Source organism: Geotrypetes seraphini, chromosome 3 (genome assembly GCF_902459505.1).
Source record: "Geotrypetes seraphini chromosome 3, aGeoSer1.1, whole genome shotgun sequence".
NCBI classification, from domain to species: Eukaryota; Metazoa; Chordata; class Amphibia; order Gymnophiona; family Dermophiidae; genus Geotrypetes; species Geotrypetes seraphini.
Genome location: NC_047086.1, coordinates 297,604,710 through 297,619,486, shown reverse-complemented (window position 1 = coordinate 297,619,486; position 14,777 = coordinate 297,604,710). Strand labels below are relative to the sequence as shown.

General features: G+C 43.9%; 1 protein-coding gene across 11 annotated transcripts in view; it reads right to left on the bottom strand.

The window, feature by feature from the left end:
• Nucleotides 1-14,777, bottom strand: part of CHRM3 (cholinergic receptor muscarinic 3) — a 1,018,971-nt gene that overhangs the window by 300,254 nt on the left and 703,940 nt on the right. The window lies entirely within an intron of this gene.

The following is a 14,777-nucleotide window of genomic DNA, read 5'->3' as shown; positions in this document are numbered from 1 at the left end:
TTCCTTTCAGCGCCTTCTCTCCACTCTGTCTTCCCCATTTCCCTTCAGCGTCTTCTGCCCACTCTGTCTTCCCTATTTCCCTTCTGTGTCTTCTCTCCCCATTTCCCTTCAGCATTTTCTGCCCAGTCTATCTTCCCCATTTCCCTTCAGCGTCTTATCCCCACCACCACCCTTCCCTCTCACCACCTCACTGCCCTTCAGCACCCCTTGCGCGAACCGAGAATCTCCCTCCCTCCCCCTTACCTGCGCAGCATGTTAGTAAAGTAACTTGCTCAAGCCGGCCGAGCCTGCCTGCAGTCACATGTGTGTGGGAGGAAGCTTCTTCTCTGACGCAACCGGAAGTTGCATCAACGGAGAAGCTTACGTTCACATACACGCAACTGCAGGCAGGCTCAGCCAGCTTGAGCAAGTTACTTTATTAACGCACTGTGAAGGTATGGGGAGGGAGGGAGATAGATTTGGCCGGTAAGTAGGAAGGAGGGAGGTGATTGTGTGTGTTCTCTCCCTTAACTGCAGGGACAAGGCTATTCACTGCTCCATGGGGCGGTGGATGGCCTTGTCCCTGTGCCCATAGTGAGCACTTTTCCCCCCTCCACCGTTTCGGCGGGTTACCCTCGGGTTACCCTCGGCTAGCCGTGGGTGACAGCCACTGTGTCATTCTCTACTCCAGAATTCACATTTGTGGCATTTTGAGATGGTTTTTCAACATCTGAAGGGTTAGCATAATCCCCAATCCCAAATGAGAAGCTATCCCACAAAGGCCTGCAACTGGAAGCAGCTGTAAATGGTGAGGAGGAAATTTTTTAAAAAACATATACATGTATTTTGCCATTAAAAATATGAGATTTGAATAATTTCAAGGTCTCCACTAGCCTTTAAATTCTATATGGGTCACTAAGATTGGATGTGAATTCCAGATTTGCATGTAAATCAATTAGTTAATTAAGCATCAAGGGCCTGATTCTGTATACGTCGCCGTAAGTTAGGCAGCAGTAGGCAACCTAGCACCGCTTAAATTAATTGTTTTAATCGGTTTAATCGGTATGTTAATCAACCACACCTTTAAACCAATTAAAAACTCATTAAAAAAGCAGATGTAATTGTATCTATAGCAAGCCACTTAATGGCGCCTAAGGTCAAAGTAGGCGTGGCTAGTGGCAGGGATGACCTTAGGCGCCGTTAGCCACAATTCTCAAGAGAACTTAGGCATCTGCAATGGAGGCCAGTAAAACCCTGACCTACATTACCAATGCTTAAGGCCCTCTTTTACAAAGGCACGCTAAGCGTTTTAGCATGGATTTAGCGCACGCTAAATCAACGTGTGCGCTAACACTAACGCATCCATAGGATAACATGCACGCATTAGCGTTTAGCACGCGCTAAAAAGCTTAGCGCACCTTTGTAAAAAAGGGGGCAAGTATTGTTTTAGGTGCCATTAGCCGTGATTCATTAAATGGTGCCTAAGCGCGATTGACACGTGGCCAGTACCTGTTTTGTAGGTGGCTGGCAATTTAGGCACCGTTTATAGAATCTGGCCCTAACAGTCAATAATTGATATTGACGAGTACATAATTGACAGCAATTATGAGTTACACGTGGACACGCCCTGCTTTCTATTATATTGCACGAATGCCTAACCACCCCACCCCCTTTCCTTTTACAAAATCATAGCGCGGTTTTTAGCACTGGCCATTACGGTAAGAGTGCCGACGCTCAAAAAATTCCTATGAGTGTTGGAGCTGTTACCGCCATGCCTGGGGCTAAAAAACACAAGACAGTTTTGTAAAAAAAAAAAAGGGGGGGGGGTAAATTTCATAGTGTGCAACTCAAAAGAAGGTGTAGCCATAGGAGGGGCATTCCCAAAAATAAGGTGCAATGTTATAGAATACTGTTATTTGCCCATTTGGGAATGAACATTTACACCAGCTTTTGGCAGATATAAGTACTAACATCCAAAGTTAGGTTGAGAAGTGTGCTAAACTAGTGTTCTATAAAGGGCACACTGCATAGAGTGCCCCTTATGAAATACTAGATTAGCGTAGATCTTAACGGCGTCTAACTTTGGGGGCCGTTTACTGAATCTGATTCTAAGGCCACGATTGCTGCGTGTCTCCAACAGGCGCCAATTCCAGAATTGCGGCTCAAAAGGACCCTAGGCACTGGAAATGTAGGCCAGTGGTGCATAGTGATTTGTATAAGTTTTAAGTTTATTAAAAAAAATTGCTATCCTGCCTTTTCAAAATTACAAAGCGGCTTTACAATGATAAAAAGCAAAAGCAGGGTAATACAGACACATTAAAATTAATAGATAATTAATATCCAGTAAAGACAAGTACAAAGTCTCACAAATCAAACTGACACAAAAGGAAAAAGGTAGAACTACAATAAGTTGAGCGATAAAAACAATTAAGGAAAAAATCAAAAGGTAAGGGGTACTAAATTCTTAATCTGAACTGCTATAATTGCTTTTGCATGTATAAACCTAAAACCACCTTCTAAATACTTAACTCTTACTGTTGAAAATACAGGCACAACTTTATGTGGATAAATTATTTGTATAACACTAGGCCTGTTGTTTCTGCATCATATATCTTTATATTTATTCATATTTTTAATCCACCATTAGCTGCCTTGCAGGCCAAGGTGGTTTACGACATTGAAATTAGCATATAGTAGACAGGATCTGTATAATTATAATATGAAAGCAAACTACTATATCATACAGACAAAAGCAGAAAATAAAACAGAGACTTCAGTCTCAAGCATAAAGCTAGGTCAGCTTTTGGACCTTAACGCATAAGCTCTATGAATAGTGGCTGGACTTTAGGCCATACACCTGACCATTACTAATCCTGCTCCCTGTTTTATGGGTCAATTTTGGTTTGATAGTAACTTATTCAGCTGTATAGGAGTATACATTGCCTTTTCTCCCTAAAATGACGTCAGACATAGGGTTACCATACGTCCGGGAAAACCCGGACGTGTCCTCTTTTTAAAGGACTGTCCGGGCACCCGGAAGGATTTCCAAAGCCCCGCACTTTGTCCAGGTTTTAGAAATCCTGAGCTTGGCGGCTGCGTCTGGAAGCCTTTACACATGCGTGGCCCTCACCACGATGACATCATACGCGCATGCGCGTGACGTCATTGTGTCAACATCCGCACATGCCTGAAGGCTTCCAAATGCAGCCTTCGAGCTTAGGGAGGTTTGTGCAGGGCGGGACTGGGGGAGAAGCAGAGTGGAGCTAGGCATCCTCTTTTTTTTCGAAGAGGAAATTTGGCAACCCTAGTCAGACATATAGAAACATATAGGCCTCTCACTGCAACTGAGGTTGTGAATAAATCTACATGGACCATCATCCATCTAGACTAGAAAGTTGTTGTTTTTTTTGAGGGGGGAAGGTATTTGGGTGAGGGGAGAGGATCAAGATGGTCCACTATGTAATGCTTCAGACCTGGCATTCAGGCTACCACATTGTGTTTGTCAGTTTTCTGCATCAGGGCAGAATAGCCAATAGCCTCCATTTTAATATGAATGTGTTGGTGTCTAACACATTGTTTTGCTTTTGTGCAAAACCATTTTCTGCATTGGGCACCCAGAAGACTTAGCTAACTGCAAGCTTCCATCCACGCTAGCTCTCTGCATCAGCCTTTGGTTTAAAAAAAATCACAGCAGCCAAAATGTATCTGTCCCCCACACCATCTGTTTATCCTGAGCCCTGGCAGTTCAGCAAGCGTCACAGCTGTGATATGGTGCTTCAGGCTGTTTCTCCACAGCTTATTATCTTATCATTCCTACTACTTCCTTCCTTCTGTTTACACCTTTTAAAACAGCAAATTTAAACAAAACCATTTATGTGGTGGGCACCTGATACTAACCACACAACTGGTTGAGGACACTCTCCAGAGATGTAAATAAAACCACACAGCCACCACTAAAGTCTAAAAGGATTATTTAATGCTAAAAGTCAGATCACAATCTATAATAGTTTAAAACAAGCACGCTTGAAGGGAACGTTTCAGAACAAATTGTACTGGCAAAAGACATTTTAACCAGGAAAATTAGCTATCGAATCTCTGTACCTTTTAAGAGAAATTCAACTCAAGTAAAAGATATGAAAATATGATTGACTTAGTTGGTTTCATTTACTAATTAAAGCGTGTTTTTAGAAAGAAAAAAAAAACCCCAGACATAAATTAGAAATGCAGGAAATCTGCATTGTTCAATAAATAAAAACTAAACAGATCTCACCAGAGAGACACCCAGCAATCTCCCTCTTATACTAAGGGCTCCTTTTATCAAGCCGCACTAGTGGTGTAATAGCGCACGTTAAACCGCCGGCCACGCTAGCCGCTAATGCCTGCCTTGAGCAGGTGGTAGTTTTTTGGCCAGCGCGGGGGTTAGTGCGTGATTAAAAGTCGCGCACGCTAACCCCGCTGACGTGGCTTGATAAAAGGAGCCCCAAGTCACAGTAGAGGTTTCTACCACGACCCAGAGCGCTAAATGCTCCAACGTTCGTAGAATTCCAGGCCGCAGCAGAAGCTTCTACCACAGTTTAACAAAAAAGGGCCTATAATTTCTAGCTTACATTTCCTGATGCCACTCCAGACAGGTTCCAATATTAATACAGAGCACAAAAAGCACAGTCCAAATCAAATCGGCCTTTATAAATTATGCCTGACTTCACTTGAACCAGACAGAACCACATAACAACAATTGACAATTTGATATTTTTACATACTGTAGAACAAAATCACTATGGGGAAATGCAGTTTTGGGGACAGATTCTGTAATTGGGTGCCTAAAAAGATAGGTGCCTGACGTTAGGCACCCATTTCATGTCAATCACACTTGGGCGCCTAATTAAGAACATAAGAACATAAGAAACACCTTCACCGGATCAGACCAAGGTCCATCTAGTCCGGCGATCCGCACACGCGGAGGCCCATTTAGGTGCTCCTTGTTGGAGACCCGGATTTCCCGTATCCCTCAATATGATTTGCAAGAAGGTGTGCATCCAACTTGCGTTTGAAACCCAGAACAGTATTCTCTGCCACCACCTCCTCTGGGAGAGCATTCCAAGCGCCCACCACTCTCTGTGTGAAACAGAACTTCCTGACATTTGTCCTGAACCTGCTGCCATTCAGTTTCAGGCTATGACCTCTTGTCCGTGTCACATCTGAAAATGTCAGTAATGCTGCTTCCTGGTCAATTTGGTCAAATCCTTTTAATATTTTAAAAGTCTCTATCAGATCCCCACGCAGTCTTCTCTTTTCGAGGGTGAACAGTCCCAGTTTTCCAAGGCGTTCCTTGTAGCTTAAATTCTCCATGCCTTTGACTAGTTTCGTGGCTCGCCTCTGCACCCTCTCCAACAGAATTTTATCCTTCATAAGGTATGGAGACCAGTGTTGGACACAGTATTCTAAGTGTGGTCTGACCATTGTTCTGTAAAGTGGCATTATAACATCTTCCGACCTACTCGTGATCCCTTTCTTAATCATACCTAACATCCTATTTGCTTTCTTCGCCGCCGCCGCACATTGAGCCGACGGCTTTAGGGTTCTGTCTATCAGAACCCCCAAATCCCTTTCTTGTTCGCATTTGGGTAATGTCGCCCCTGACATCTTGTAATCATGTTCTTTGTTTTTCTTTCCCAGATGCATCACCTTGCATTTGTCTATGTTAAAATTCATCTGCCACTTTATCGCCCACATTTCCAGCTGATTTAGATCCTTTTGAAGATCCTCACAGTCCCTTTGAGAGCCAACCGCCCGACATAGTTTTGTATCATCTGCAAACCTGATTATATTGCATGATGTTTCCTCTTCCAGGTCATTTATAAAAATATTGAACAAGATGGGCCCAAGAACCGAGCCCTGGGGCACACCGCTGGTCACCTTTTCCCAGTCCGAGAATTTCCCATTTATGGTTACCCTCTGCGTTCTGTTCTCTAGCCAATTTCCAATCCATCCGTGTACTTCTCCTCCTATTCCATAACTTAGTAGTTTACTCATAAGCCTTGCGTGCGGAACCTTGTCAAACGCTTTTTGGAAGGCCAAGTAAATTATGTCCACTGGATCTCCACTATCTATTTGCTTGTTCACCTTCTCAAAGAATTGAAGTAAATTTGTCAAACATGACCTCCCTTTCCTGAAGCCGTGTTGATTAGCTCTCATTAGGTTGTGCTTTTCCAAGTGTTGTAGAATGCTATCTTTAATTAGTGCTTTGATTATCTTCCCAGGAACCGATGTGAGATTCACCGGTCTGTAGTTTCCTGGTTCACCTCTTGATCCTTTTTTGAAAATTGGGATGACATTTGCTATCCTCCAGTCGTCTGGTATTTGTCCGGTCCTAATTGACATGTTAGCTACGGATTGTAATAGTTCCCCAATTTCTATCTTAAGTTCCTTTAATACTCAAGGGTGAATCCCGTCCGGTCCAGGGGATTTATCACTTTTTAGTTTGTCAATCTGAAAGTAAATCATGTCCAACTCCACATTTATTGTTGTTAGGCTCTCCTCTATGCCTCCGGTGAATACCCTCCCAGTGTCTGGCATTATTGTAGTGTCCTCGTTTGTGAAGACAGAGGCAAAGAATGAATTTAACCTATCAGCAACCTGTTTGTCTTCTTTGATTGATCCTATCCTTCCTTGATCGTTGAGAGGGCCCACTGTTTCTCTTGCTGGTTTCTTTCCTTTTATATATCTAAAAAAGGGCTTAAAGTTTTTGTTTTCTTGCGCTATCTTTTCTTCATAGACCTTTTTGGCTTCTCTTACCGCTTTATGACACTTTTTCTGGTCGATTTTGTGACAGTTCCAGGCCTCCGTCGTTTTTTCCCGCTTCCATTTTTTAAACGAGTTTCTCTTTTCCCTTACTGCAACCTTCACCTCTTTGGATAACCAAGCTGGTTCACCTTTGCTCTTTTTTCGCCTTCCTTTGGATATCTTCGGTATGTAAAGATTCTGTGCTTCAATGATGGTGTTTTTCAGTAGAGACCATGCTTGATCAACTGATTTGATTTCTGCTTTGCCCTTCTTGAGCCGTTTTCTAACCATGGTTCTCATGCTGTCGTAATTCCCTTTTTTGAAGTTAAAGGTTGTGGCTTTAGTCTTGATTGGTTTCCCCTTTCCGATGCCAATGGTAAAATTGATCATATTGTGATCACTTGTCCCCAGCGGGGCTGTAACCTCTACATCTGCTGTCCTTCCAGTAATGCCATTTATAACCAAGTCCAGGATTGCATTTCCTCTTGTCGGTTCTCCCACCATTTGTTCAAGGAAGCAATCTCCTATCATCTCCAGGAATTTAGTCTCCCTGCCGCAGATTGACGTTCCCAGTTTCCAGTCTATCCCCGGATAGTTGAAGTCCCCCATGATTGTTACATTTCCTGATTTACATCCACTGTTAATTTCCTCCATCATTTCTTTGTCTGTTTCTTCAGTCTGTCCCGATGGTCGATAATAGAGGCCAATTTGTATATCTGCTTCTTTTTGTCCAGGAATCTTTATCCAGAAGGACTCTAGTTTACCGTTAGCTTCCATCTCCCCTTCTCTAACAGATTCTATTCCCTCCTGGACGTACAGGGCAATGCCTCCCCCTTTTTGCCCAATCCTATCTCTTCTGTATAGTTTATATCCTTGCAATGCCATGTCCCATTCGTTTTCTTCATTCCACCATGTTTCTGTTATTCCTATGATGTCCAGTTGTTTACTCCTTGCTAGTTCTTCCAGTTCGCCCATTTTGTTTCTTAAGCTTCTGGCATTTGTGTACATACATTTAAAATCTGTTCGTGATAATTTCCTGGATTTAGTGGTTCTCACATCCCTTTTTGTATCCATTTGATCTTTTTCGTTTTCATTGCCTCCTGTAGTTTCATCTTGTTCTTCCCCTATATCTGTGTGGTTGTTTGAAGTTTCCTCTTCATGATATCCTGGTGTCCGGTCCATTGACTGGTTGTCGACTGTCGGCTCTCCCCTGATCTTTAGTTTAAAGCCTTCTTAATGAACTTCTTCATGTTCTCAGCTAGGACTCTCGCTCCCTGTTTGGTGAGGTGTAGACCGTCCTTTCTAAAGTACCTGCTTCTTCCCCAGAATGTTGCCCAGTTTCGCATGAAGTCGAAACCCTCTTCTTCACACCATCGCCTCATCCAGGCATTTACCTCTCTCAGTTCATCCTGTCGCATTGCGTCCGCTCTCGGCATTTAGAGAATTGTGCCTAAGTCCTTTTCTGCCCCTAAGCACACCTACTTTGGATTTAGACACCATTAGGTACCAAAAGATAGGTGCCTACTTATGTAGAATCATGCCTAAGAAGATGGGTGCCTATCACCCAATTAATTTTTACTTTTTTCAATTATGAGCTTGCTGGGGGATGTCTCGGGGGGAGTTTTCAGCAGGAGAGACTTGGCACTCCTCCTCCATGGACATTCGGGGGCAGGGGGATAGCTTCGGGTGTTCCAGCAGGAGGACTGGGCATCCCTTCTGACGGGGATTATTTTGGAGTTTGGGCATTTTGCTGGCCTACCTTTCAGATGCCTATTGCAGTCCTAAGGAGATGCCTAGGGCCACCTAAGCATGCCTAGGACCACTTCCAGAGGAAACCACGCCTACGACTAATCTTGGGCGAGCTTAGGCAGCTCTATGCGCCTCCCTAGGCTCGTGAATACGCCTACAATGTAAGCAGCCTGTCTCAAGGTGTTGGTTTTTTTTATAATGTGTGCCCTGATTGGCTGGTTAGACAGCGGTAGGACGCCTACCACTGCCATTTATAGAATTTGCCCCACTATGCCTGCACCATATGGCAGAGTTCCTATGAGCGTCGGAAGCAGCGCGGTCCATTCAGCGCAGCTCTCTGTGCTAAAAACTGCTAGCGCAGTTTAACAGACGAGGGGAAGCGTAGTGCATGATGAAAACAAAATTTTCAATGATGTATTTAACTAGTATAGCCTTAAATGTGTTAGTCTGAAAACTTTCGGTGGTCCTTAAGAGTTTTCTCGTATTCATTTTGTGGCTCTTTACATGAAAACGGTTGGAGACAACTGGTATTATCATTCCCAGAGGAGTGCTGTGGGTAGAACAAGGTTGAAATTGCAATGTAAATGCATAGAAAATACTTTTAAAAAATAGGGGTAAACTGGAAGTAGTGAGAAAAATCACAAAATGATTATGAAAGAAAAATTCCCCCTATAAACATAATATAAAAAATAGTTTTTAAGTGTTCATAATTAATGATGGGAAAATTTAGTGCACTTTAGATGACTTACTTTAACTCTGTGCCTTTTCTTTCCTTTTTGAAGTTTGCAATTTAAAACTGTTTTGTATGATTTATAATGGTTTAGGCCCCCTTTTATCAAGCCACGTTAGTTTTTTTTTATTTCTATGAGCGTCTGAGCTTTACCGCAGCATCTGGCGATAAAAAAGCCCTAACGTGGCTTGAAAAAAGGGGGCCTTAGTGCAACAATTAAAACTTATGACAGTCTTTTTTTCTCACAGTACTGGTGCTGTTTTTCCTTTCACAAATTCTAAGCACTTAAAAATCTTTTTTTATTTTTTTCCATATTATGTTTAATTGTGCTAATATTTGTGTAGGGCATTTTTCTATTATGATATTTTTAAAAATATGGGGGCTTGTAATCAAAAGAAAAATACATCTAAAAATCTGTCCAAGTCGGCACTTGGATGACCTAAAAGACAGATCATCCAAGTGCCGATAATCAAAACGGGTTTTTAGACGGTATCCAGAGACTTTTTAGGCCTCTGAAATCCGCTGTGTACCCAGAGATGAAAGGGGCATTTTTAAAGGAGTGGTTAGGGCGGGATGTGGGCCTACCTAGACTTAGTCGTACTTCAGGGTGTGACATTTCCATACCTAGGGATGAACCTGTCAGGGTTAAGTCAGATGCTAAACCAGTTGCCAGAGGCAGGAAACCAGCGGAAGGTAGAGCCTCAGAGACTGTAGAGGACAGGGCTGCCTATCCTGAAAGTAATGAGCTTGACTCTGACCCAGATCCCATTCTAGAGTCAGAGCATGTTAGGAGAGCAAGCTCCCTTAGAAAGTCCATTCAGTTCTCAAACTGTAATATCCCCAGTGAACTGAGACGGAGCCAGAGAGCATACAGACCTGTGCCCCAGCCACATAAGCTAGGGAGTGGCTTTAACAGCTTAAAACAGCTCTCAAAGAGTGTGAAGTAGGCAGCTCAGGAAGACCTGGCAGCAGGGCCGGATTTTCCTATAGGCTAACTAGGCTTCAGCCTAGGGCCTCAAGATCAAGAGGGGCCTACATTCAAATTGTTAGCAAAATTAAAATTACAATATTCTAAAAACAGTGAACACTAAAACACTGAACCGAAAATAAGGAGAAATTCTACGCATATGACTAATAAACAAACATAAAAATGTATTGGTTAAGATCAACGCGTTCGGCTCATTGGGTCTGTTTGTTTGTATATACTAGATTGCAGCAAAGAATAGTTCATACGTTCACTGATTGCTATGGCAAATATTGACGTGCCTTATGCTACTAAGCTCTGGTTTGTTCTTGCATAAATAAAGTGCAGTTTGGTGTAGATTGGAACAGACAAATGAACAGACCTATTGATATCCCGACGTTCGGTTATATTCGTGTTACTTCGATAATATGAAACACGTGTTAATGTTATTAGAAAAGATGAGACCAACACATAAACCTTCAAAAAATTCCACATTGTCGCATACAGACTTGTATCAAATAATATTCAAAGAAAATATTCAAGTGGCCTTCCCCAATGTGGAATCAATCTTATGGCTGTTTCTGAGTTTAATAGTCACTAATTGTACTGGAGAAAGGTCATTTTCAAGACTTAAAAATATCAAAAATCAATTAAGAAGCACAATGACCCAGACGAGGTTGTCTTCATTGAGTATTTTGTTCATCGAAAATTAGACCTTCAGAAAAATAGATTTTGATGAACTTATAGAAGAATTCTGTGTGAAAAAGTTTAGAAAGAAATTCTTCTAATCTACTATTTTGTTTTAAATGTATACTTGGATTGAATCAGTTCTTAAATAAAATAACTATTAACATAAAATTTAATATGATATACAATTTGATATTTTCTTTTTTGTGATCTGGATTTTGTTTGAATAAAGTTCCATTTTTGATTTAGTTTAAGACTTAAAATTCATAATAATTCATACTTAAACTTTAAATGCAAATTATTATGAAATAAATTTATCTGAATTGAATTTGGTTTAATCTTCAATGTATTGAATATATTTAATTTAATTTGATAGAAAATATGATAATCTTTATTGTGTATTTTATTTTCGTAGTCAAAGATTTTCATTATTTGAATTTTGTTTCTTTGTAAATGTTGTGTGTTATGTTTGATTAGTTATTGTTACAAGTACTATATATGGTGCTGAGAATAAATGTACAAATAAGTGTCCTCGACTTTTTTTTATTTATTATCCGTGTCACATTTTTTATAAAGGTTAGTACCAATAACAACATGTTTCATTTAACATATTGATATATATCACAGTAATGATGTATTTTATTATCTCTCATGTAATTTATAAACTTAAAAATGGGAGGTGAAAGGGCTTCATAAGTGGAATAGCCTAGGGCCTCTTTTCATCTAAATCCGGCCCTGCCTGGCAGATAGGGCTCTTCTGGCCAGGCAAGGGCAAAACACCAAGCAGGAGCCCATGGAATGGGAAGGCCCTGCACCCCAGGAGACTACAGAGCTGGAAGCCCCAGAAGAAAGCATTGACATAGTGTTTGAAATGCCTGGAGCTAAACGGGAACAGATGGACATGAGTTTGGCAATTTCCTTCCTGCCAGTGATTCAATTTACTCTTTTTGGATATTTATTTTTTGGGGACAATGGACAGATGAAGCCAACTATCAAGGAACTGTGTTCGTGAAGATTTTTTTTTTAATTGTTGTTGCACAGCAGTAGGGGCTGGGCTGGAAGTAGTGCTGGAATTGTGCACCACAGTAATTCAACTGCTCTACACCTGCTGGAAGTGAGCTTATAGGAAGCTGGAGCAAAGCCTGAGCTTCCTGAAGAAGAAGGGCGGTCTGAGTCAAGTTGGAAGGATACTCTCTTGGAGGGTGGTCCGGAGGGACCCGATGGAATTGAAGAGAGTATCCTTCCTTTACGATGGACAGGACCCAGAGGTCGGTTGTAATAGCCTCCCAACGATGAAAGAAATGATGGAGGCGACCTCCTATAGGAAAAACAAGAGGATGCAGAACGAGGTTGGTTATGCTCCCAGAGAGAGAGTCAAAAAGGTGAGGAGCCTTGGGGACAGTAGAAGGCTGAGGTTTCTGCTGAGCCTTCTGAGGCGGCTGCCTCTTCGCCGGTTGCCTCGCAGCTGGAGCCTGCCTTGGAGTGTAACGCCTCTGATAGATCAAGGGCGGTCTAGCCGGACGAGACTGTTGAGGCTTAGGCTTGGGCCGAAGAATGGACTGAAAGGATTTTTCATGATCAGACAGCTTCTTCGTTACAGTGTTGATGGACTCGTCAAACAAATCCGCTCCCGCACAAGGAACATTGGCAAGTCTATCCTGGAGGTTCAGGTCCATGTCAATGGTCCGAAGCTATGCCAATCGACGCATAGCCACGGAACAGGCGGCAGCCCGTGCCGAAAGCTCAAAAGCATCGTAAGAGGATTGCATCAACTGGAGACGAAGCTGGGACTGCGAGGCCACCACCTCCTCGAACTCGAAGCGAGCCTGAGACTCAATGTAAGCCATGAACTTCCGAAGCACAGGCAGGAAGAACTCCAAATAAGTTGCAAAATGAAAAGTATAATTCAGAACTCGGGAAGCCATCATCGAGTTCTGGTATATCCTCCTGCCAAACTTATCCATGGTCCGGCCCTCACAACCCGGAGGCACCGAGGCATACACCTGGGACGGATGAGACCGCTTGAGGGAGGATTCGACCAGGAGGGATTGGTGAGAGAGTTGAGAGCCCTCGAACCCTTTGTGATGAACCGTGCGGTATCGAGCATCCAACTTGCCAGGGACCGCAGGAATGGAGTATGGTGTCTCAAAGCATCTCATAAACGTTTGATTGAGTAGTTTATGCAGAGGCAGGTGCAGAGACTCCGCAGGAGGATGAGGTAAATGCATGGTGTCGAGGTATTCCTTGGAGTACTGAGAACCGGTGTCTAAGGTAATGTCCAGGTCATCCGCCATCTGCCGGAGGAAAGAAGAGAAAGACAATTGATCCGCCAGCACAGGTCTCCGAGAAGGACTAGACGAAGTCGAGGCCTCGGGATCCACAGAGACCTGAGAACGACAGGGGGAATAAGAAGTACACGGTTCCTCGTACTCCGGCCCCTGCGGAGGAGACATGTCCGACGAAGAGTACCCCATGCGCGGCAGCTTCTTCTGCGGTGAAACTTCAGAGTGCCGCGAGGAGTGCCGTGAAGAATGTCTGGATCGATGCCCCTCTCAGTGTCTGGAGGGAGATCTAGAACGACGATGTTTAGCATGGTCCCCCGACGCCTCAAGCGAGTAGATGGGACTCGAGGCCGTGAAAAGAAGAGGCGGAAGATTCGACACCTCTCGAGATGCAGTCCAGGCCTGATATGGAGTGCGGAAGAACTCTTCCTGAGACTTGCGATGCCCAGGGCTTCGATTACCCGAAGAGGTATGCCAGACCTCTTCGTCTGGAGGCGTGATGGGCTCTAAAGGGGGCATGTCACTAAAGGAGGCCCGCCTCAAGGGACCGGCCGCCGCACGCCGCTCCTCCTCGCCAAGCAGCGAGACCGACCGGCGAGGAGGAGGGGGCGGTCCGCCCCCCAGAATCGGAACCGGGAGGTCACCCTGGATGGTGGCAATTAACTTGGGTCCCATGGTTTGCATGAGCTCGACAAACTGAGCTTCCAAAATGGACCGCAACGAAGCCGATATGGAGAGATCCGCACCGAAAGGGGGTCCTCCAGCACGGTCTTCGTGCTCCTTCGTGGTCGAGTGCTTTTGCTTGGAAGCTTTCGGCACTTTGATAACCATGGGTGGAATGGTAGAGGGCGGTACCTGATCCGAAGAGACAGAAGGCACCGGCGCCGAAGACGGGGTCGAAACAGGGACAAAGGAGGCCGGCTTCAGGAGACCCGGAGCAGTAGGAGTGGTGGCGGGCTTCGCATGGGCAGGCGAAGCAGCAGCCGAAGTCGAAGCTGAAGGTTCTTTCGCAGCTTCCATTTTGAACATCGACTCCCACAAAAAACAGCGACGCTTAAATGCCCGCGCTGTAAGAGTGGAACAAGGCCGTCATGATTTCGGGAAATGTTCTGGACCAAGACACTGCAGGTAGCGTCAATGCGGGTCCGTCAGCGAAATCGCGCACTGGCACTTGCTACACTTTTTAAAACCGGTAATTGGCCGGGACATAGGCCGAAAAAGCTCCACCGCGAGATCGAAGGAGCGGGGCCTGAGCCACGCGGCCGACCTGGCCGAATCGGCGAAATAAAATTTTTTTTTTTTTTTTAAAGGAAATAAAAGAAATAAAATTCACGATAAGAGTAAAAAGAACTCAAACCGCGGCTATTAGAAGGCAAAAAACGGGAATTCGGTCAGCGCAGAATCGAAGTAAAACTTCTCAGCTCTGCGGAAAGAAAAGAACTGAGGAGACACGCCCGGACCATCGGGCGGGAAGGCACTGGCGCATGCGCGGTGCGGGCATCTCGAAACTTCTGAGTTTCTTCAAGCAAAATATGCTTGTGAGACGTCCGTATCGGGGCTCTGTCGGATGACATCACCCACTAGTGAGAATACCTGCCTGCTT